This window comes from Arvicola amphibius, chromosome 11 (genome assembly GCF_903992535.2).
Source record: "Arvicola amphibius chromosome 11, mArvAmp1.2, whole genome shotgun sequence".
In the NCBI taxonomy this organism is placed as follows: domain Eukaryota; kingdom Metazoa; phylum Chordata; class Mammalia; order Rodentia; family Cricetidae; genus Arvicola; species Arvicola amphibius.
Genome location: NC_052057.2, coordinates 76,766,616 through 76,773,164, shown reverse-complemented (window position 1 = coordinate 76,773,164; position 6,549 = coordinate 76,766,616). Strand labels below are relative to the sequence as shown.

Sequence of the window (6,549 nt, the reverse complement as noted above, 5' to 3'; positions counted from 1 at the left end):
GCTATGGAGAATATGACATCATGAAATTTGTAGACAAATGGGTGGAAATAGAAAAAAGTCACTCTGAATGAGGTAACCTGGACCTAGAAAGAAAAATATTGTGTGTAGATATTAACCACCAAGCTATGACAACCAAGCTACAATCTGTACACCCAAAGAGGATTGATTTTGGAAAGGGACTATGCAGGAGACATGGATCTCTTAGGGAGGGAGAAATAGAATAAATGTTGTGGATGTATCGGGCTCAGATTGGGAGGATCAGCTGGAGAGGGCAAGGGAAAGTAGGATTGAAGATTGAAGAAGGGAATGTGAGGAGAGACAGCAAGAACTGAGAAGCATTTGAGGTGCAGTATACAACATGGCTTGGCAGGAAGCTTTGCTTGCTCCAAAACTCACTGGACAGTGGTCTGTTAATGAGAGAAAATAGCTCTAGAAAGATGAACTAGTAACAATAAGATCATTTGCTTCTTGAAAATATCTTGCTTCAAAAATACGTAGACATTATGTCTTACTCATATACTCTGAGAAGTCAAGAAAATAGTGGGGCATCTTTAAGGTTGTTTCAAAATGAATGCAGCATTTTTTCTATTTTCACTTCAGTCAAGAGTTCCATCAAAAAAGTAAATTAGTGTTCAAATTACTGAATAATTCAGATTGAGGAAGGTCTTTTCTTTTAATTCTGTAAATATCACCCTCATGAAGAAAAAAAAACAAATTAAGAACTTTGATTAAAGAAAAGATTCATGCCCTGGCTTATTCTGTCTGTATGTCTCACTGTATCCACTCTGTATTTGCTCAAACTCTCCACTTTAGATAGGACTATCTGGTGTTATGATTATTAAGGGTAAGCTTTTTCATCTGGTAAAACTAGATTAAAGAGATTAAACACAAATGAAATTTATATACATGCATAGAAGGGATAGATATGCTAAGGGAATTCCTATTTCTGTTTTCTTTTGACATGGTCATGATGATTCATAGATAATTGTTATAGAACTCTTGTGACAGAGATGACTTTGTTCCAGGAATGTAGCTACTTGCAATACATAAGCAATGACTTTTAAATATAATCAGATAATTTAGTCAAGACAGGCGACAGATGAGTAAACTTGTCATAAAATCACTTCACTAAAAACAGCCATATTATAAAAAATAAAATTGATTATAGTTTAAGCTTAAGTTCTTGACTTCTTGCATTTGTTTGTGATACAGTCAAGCAAAAACATTCTAAATGGTACTGAATGAACAAAATGATCTCTTAATGTTGACTATAATTATTACTACTCATTTCCATTTCTGTCACAGAAATATTTTATTATTTTGCTTTCTCATTCCCTTTATGCATATTTCAAAATGTGCTTCATAATCTTTAAAGTTAGATCACCATATTAATGTTCTATCAATACAATATAAATAATAGCGCATATAAATAAGCACAATGGTTCTGATTAATATCAATTGATCAGCATGTCATTTGCACTATACCATTGTATTACTGTCTACTAACTTCCCAAAACAGGAAGACTCGCATCTAGAGGAGATTTTTCTTTTCCATGCAGCCAGAAAAATGTTTCAACATCACTTGGATCTCTGGCAGTGTCTTCAGAAACTGTGTGTTTCAGAGGATAGCATTCATTTTATCAATTTCCAGAGAATTAGAAAATATCTGCCAAATCTTAGATCATGGAGTTCTCAATTAAAGAACACATATGTAGAAAATCAAGACTAATTCTGATTTGACAACATTATAGAAATTGATTACAACTGCCTCATTTTCTACATTTGAAAGCTAAAGTTTGATATTGAGAAGACTGATATTTTAAGTCATGCGGGCATTTTACTGACATTTGTATAGGATGTAAATCATAATTTTAATTTTTAAAATTTGATTAAATTAGCATGCAAACTATTAGATATCTTTATGGCCTTCCCAAGGAAATGTGTTTTAATAGGTTAAATAAAAATATTTTATAAAAATCCTATTACTAGGCTGACTCTGTTCACTATCCTACAGTGCTGATTCTCATTTTGTGTTAATTTTGTTGTTTTTTTATCATATACATAAATGCCATGGAAGATTTCTTTGCTCAGTGGCTTTGTTCTCTGGATAAATCCAGGTGTGATAAGAGACTGATTTCTGTTTCAGAATGGCTTATTGGATCTGTTTTTGTGTTTGTTTTCTGGATTCGGTGGTTAATTTGGTTTCTAATCATGCTTTTGACCCCATTTCCAGACAGTTTGTGGTAACGGGAGAAGAAAGGCCCTGCAGTAGGTAATTAAGTCTGCAGAAGCAGTACTGCTTACTTTTCATTGCAGCAGATAATCAGAGCGCTGTTGCTCAAGTGTAAAATGCAGAAATTAATGATCCTATATAATACAGATTAAGGCTTTCATTTTAAAAACTATCAGTGCAGAAGAACAAAGGTAGGAAAAGCAGCATGGTATTTAGATTTTCAATATCTAGTAAGGGTTGCAAATTTTGAAAGAGGTTTCTGAGCAAGAGACTAATCAAAATTCTCCTTATGTTCCATAGTGATTGATTAGTTCAGATCTCAAATATATTATTGCCCCATTGCATCTTTGAAAAAGCACAATTAGACACATTTGCCCGTGTCTTTTCACTTGTAAACACGTCCTGTTGTTCATTCACATCAAATGGAGATAGTAAAAGCATTGAGTACATTGAGTATCACACAGTAGGTGCTCATAAATAATTCCATGTTTGAAGTAAATGTGTTTTTCCTGTGAAGGACGTATAAAGCAATACGCAAGAATCAAGAGACTCGGATGCATGCTTACTTTTAAAAGCATGGTTTTGCTGATGGCTGTTTGGCCTCAAGAGGGAGGGAGTGGGGGTGTGGGTGGAGGGGAGGAGGGGAGGAGATGGCAATTTTTAATAAAAAATAAATAAACTGGAAAAAAAAAGCATGGTCTTGTAAGGATTTCTATCTGCAGTGTTACTTCAGCCATATTATAACCTCCTAAATTACAAAGCCACCCATTTTCAGCTATCTGTTCATAACTTACCCTCATGAAAAGAAAGTAGGCTTCCAATAAAACCAAAATTTGTGTTAATGCAAAGCTTGAGGCCCCCAAATGTACCTGTTTTACTATATGACTCCTTGATGTCCTCAGTATGTGACTATCCTGGGAGTCTCCCTCAACAGCATTGATTCCAGCTGTGATTGCATTTATGCATTTTTGTATCTTCTTGTTTAGACTATTTTATGATAATATTTCACATTTGTTTATTGTTAGGCTTGTTAATAATATTATTCTTATAAAATTATTGCTCGTTTGTCATCAGCAATAAATCAATCTAGTCAACATCTCATTAAGTGTATTATTCAGTTTCTTGTCACCATCTTGAAGGTATCTGAGAAAAATCAATGATGTATATGTACTCGTGATCAAAGACATTTCCAACCATAATCTCTTGTCTTGATGTGACAGACCACTGCAGTAAGGAGCAACTGATTGGGAGAAAGAAACAGCAAAAAGCCATGCAAGGAGCCATACATGCGATAAAGTTCCAGCGACATGCTCAGAACGATGTATTTCCTTCAACTAGCTCCCACCTCCCAACCGTCCGTCAAACTATATACTCACATTAGGTTAACCATCAGAAGTGCGAAGTGTTCATGATCAAATCAGTTCCTCAAAATTCCAAACCATAGCATTTTTGAAGAGAATGTCATTATATTCTTCATAACACACATGTGGTAAGTTTATTAGTTTAAAGTAGCCTTCCATTGCACATGGAGAAGCTATAGTACTAATCTACATGTAAGGAGATGGCATTATATTAACATGAAGAAGCTTAGGCTAGTGTAAAGTTAGCAACACCAATCGGGAGTTTGGGGTCAGTACAAAGTAATAAAAATTATTACGTGATTCTTTCTTTAATTGGCCTTCAATGAATCTGAATCTTGAATAAAAAATTAGTTGGGAATCTGTCATCTGCTCCCTCTGGACCTCTGTCCTCCATCAGTGCCTGCTGGGAGCCTGTTACCAGAGTGCTTAAATCACACTCGTATCCTCTGGAAGCCCAAAGGTTTCTGACCTTTGCAAACACTTAAGAATCGTGTCTTTGCATCAGTTTCTGCTAGAGCCTATAATCTGCCATGCTTGGAAGAGGGACAGTACCCAGATCACCCAAATCATGACGCGCACATCTACAAGAAGAATGGGATTCAGTAAGGTCATGAGCTAAGGAATGAACACAATGAGTACACAACAGTCATTGACTGGATTCCTAAGAGCAACTGCATTCTCACTTGCAGGACAGACTGGAGCTCCTGTTTGGAGTCAGAAAGATGGCATCTGTAGTCCCACCCTGGTGATCCTGAGGATTAACCATGTAGCCACTTTTGTGAAGATGACCCCACTAGAGAACAAGTTTTCTGTGTGGAGCAGAGCTCGGCTTATTTCTGTTTATTATTTTGAGTCTGAAAATGGCTGGTGGGTGAGTAAGCACATCAAGAAACTGATTTGCTCTACAAACCCCAGCTTTGACTGGTATCCCAACAGGGTTTGGCTGGCTGCAGCCTCATGTGATTTCAAATGCAGACTGTTTTCTGCCTGTATGAAAGAGGTGGATGAGGCACTAGCCACCTGTGGTCAGCTGATGTCTAAATTTGGTGGTAGTGATGCCAGCACATGGTTAGCTTCTCTGCCAGTGGGAGCCGCCTGACCTGGGTCAGCCATGACAGCACTGTGTCCATTGCTGATGCCTCAGAAAGCATGCCGGTTTCAACTCTGAAAAGAGAGTTCCTGCCACTGTTGAGTGTGTCATTCATCTCAAGAAACAGGGTTGTGGCTTCTGGCCATGACTGCTGACCAGTGCTTTGTAACTATGGTGACCATGGCTGTTTGACCCTTGTGTTCAAGCTGGACAGGCCAAAACAGAGCATCCAATGCTACATGTCCAAAATAGAATGCTTCCAAAACATGGGCAAGAGGGCTGGGACCGAGGACTGCAACACAGTCTTAGAGATACTGTACCAGAACAGCATTGCTCAAGTATCTATTTATGAAGTCGACAAGCAATATTGTCACAAATATTGCATTCCTGGCATCGATGGAGCCACGACAATTTGGGATTTCAAGACCTTGGAGTCTTCCATCCAGGGCCTCCAGATAACGTGGAGCAAGTGAGCCTCTGCCATGCAGCACGAGGAAGGGGGCTGGGCATGCTTTGCCATTTACATGTGGTGAGGATTAGAGGCCCATGGAAACACTTCCACACTTATCAACAACTAATGTGTGTTCTTTAGATATTGTGGGTCTTGAAGTGTGGATTTTAAGAACAGTGGTTTGTTTTTTTGTTATACCTGATTTCATTTTGCTTTGATTTTGCCATCTCATGGCATTTTCAACCAAAGCTTCTCTTTAAGTAATTTATTATGGAAGATTGCCACCCTAACTTAAGGTGTAAGAAAAGTGTTACATTGTCTGCTAAAAAATTAAAGAAAAATCCCAAGCATGGAAAAAATTAGTCACAATATCCCCCTTATATCATTTTTAACGTAAATTAAGACCTCGAGCTCCAAAGTATGCTCCAGAGTGAAAAGCTTAGCTCCCCTTTGGCAGTTGGGAAAGCATTTGGCGTGTTGATCTGGCACAGCTCTTAGCCTGTATTAGTAAAATTGCTAACACAGGAAGAGCAGCATTTGGTGCATGTTGGTAACCACTCTAATCTATTTGTAAAATATGCTATGCAGCATTGTTTTCTAAACAGAGGGAAATGGAGCTTTGGCACGCATCCTCCATCGGAGGCTGATAATCAGACGAACTTGTCTTCAAGTGAGCCCAGGAGCCACAATAATGATCTCGATGGCCAGGCACCTGTGCTTCGCAGTTCAATTTTCACTTTGGCCTAGACTCACTCAACGGTTTAGTGTTTATTCATTGTAACAAACACATTAGATTTAAATAACATCCTGCCTACCACATTGCATTCAGCAACTACAATGCCACCGTCACTAACAGCAGCACCACCCAGCCCTATACACAGTTTCATATCACATTAATACTGGGGCTCATTCTGCTCTTCTCAGCACAATTGATCTCTTCCTCTCCCTATAAATTATGCAGGCAGGTTTTACTTCTTATAGCATTTCTGAAAGTCAACTTAAAATATTCGCCAGTTATTTTTAACCAACCTAATGCAGGTAAAAATCAGAAAGCCACAGATATTAGACAACCTGGCTTCTTTGTCTGACTCCAGGCTTATCAGAAATGAACAGCCTAGCCCATGAGCATGAGACAAAGTCAGAGGAGAAACCCAGAGGTTGAAACCTCAGCTATGAAAAGCATCTAGAGTTCTTAATTAAGGCAACTCCAAGTGTATCTGGATGAGTTTTATAGTTTTTAACGTCCCTGAAAAAATGTCCTAATCTAAATCTTCTGGGATCTGAAGATAAGCTTAGTTGCTAAATGCCTGACATGCAATCATAAAATCCTGAATTTGATCTGCAGATCACATGTAAAATGTCAGGCATGACAACACAAGTCTATAATTCCAGTGCCAAAGAAGCAGAGACGGGA

General features: G+C 38.0%; 1 pseudogene; it reads left to right on the top strand.

Annotated features, from left to right (window-relative positions):
* The first annotated feature begins 2,070 nt into the window (after positions 1-2,070).
* On the top strand, positions 2,071-5,157 carry LOC119826084 (annotated as a pseudogene).
* Positions 5,158-6,549: the final 1,392 nt, after the last annotated feature.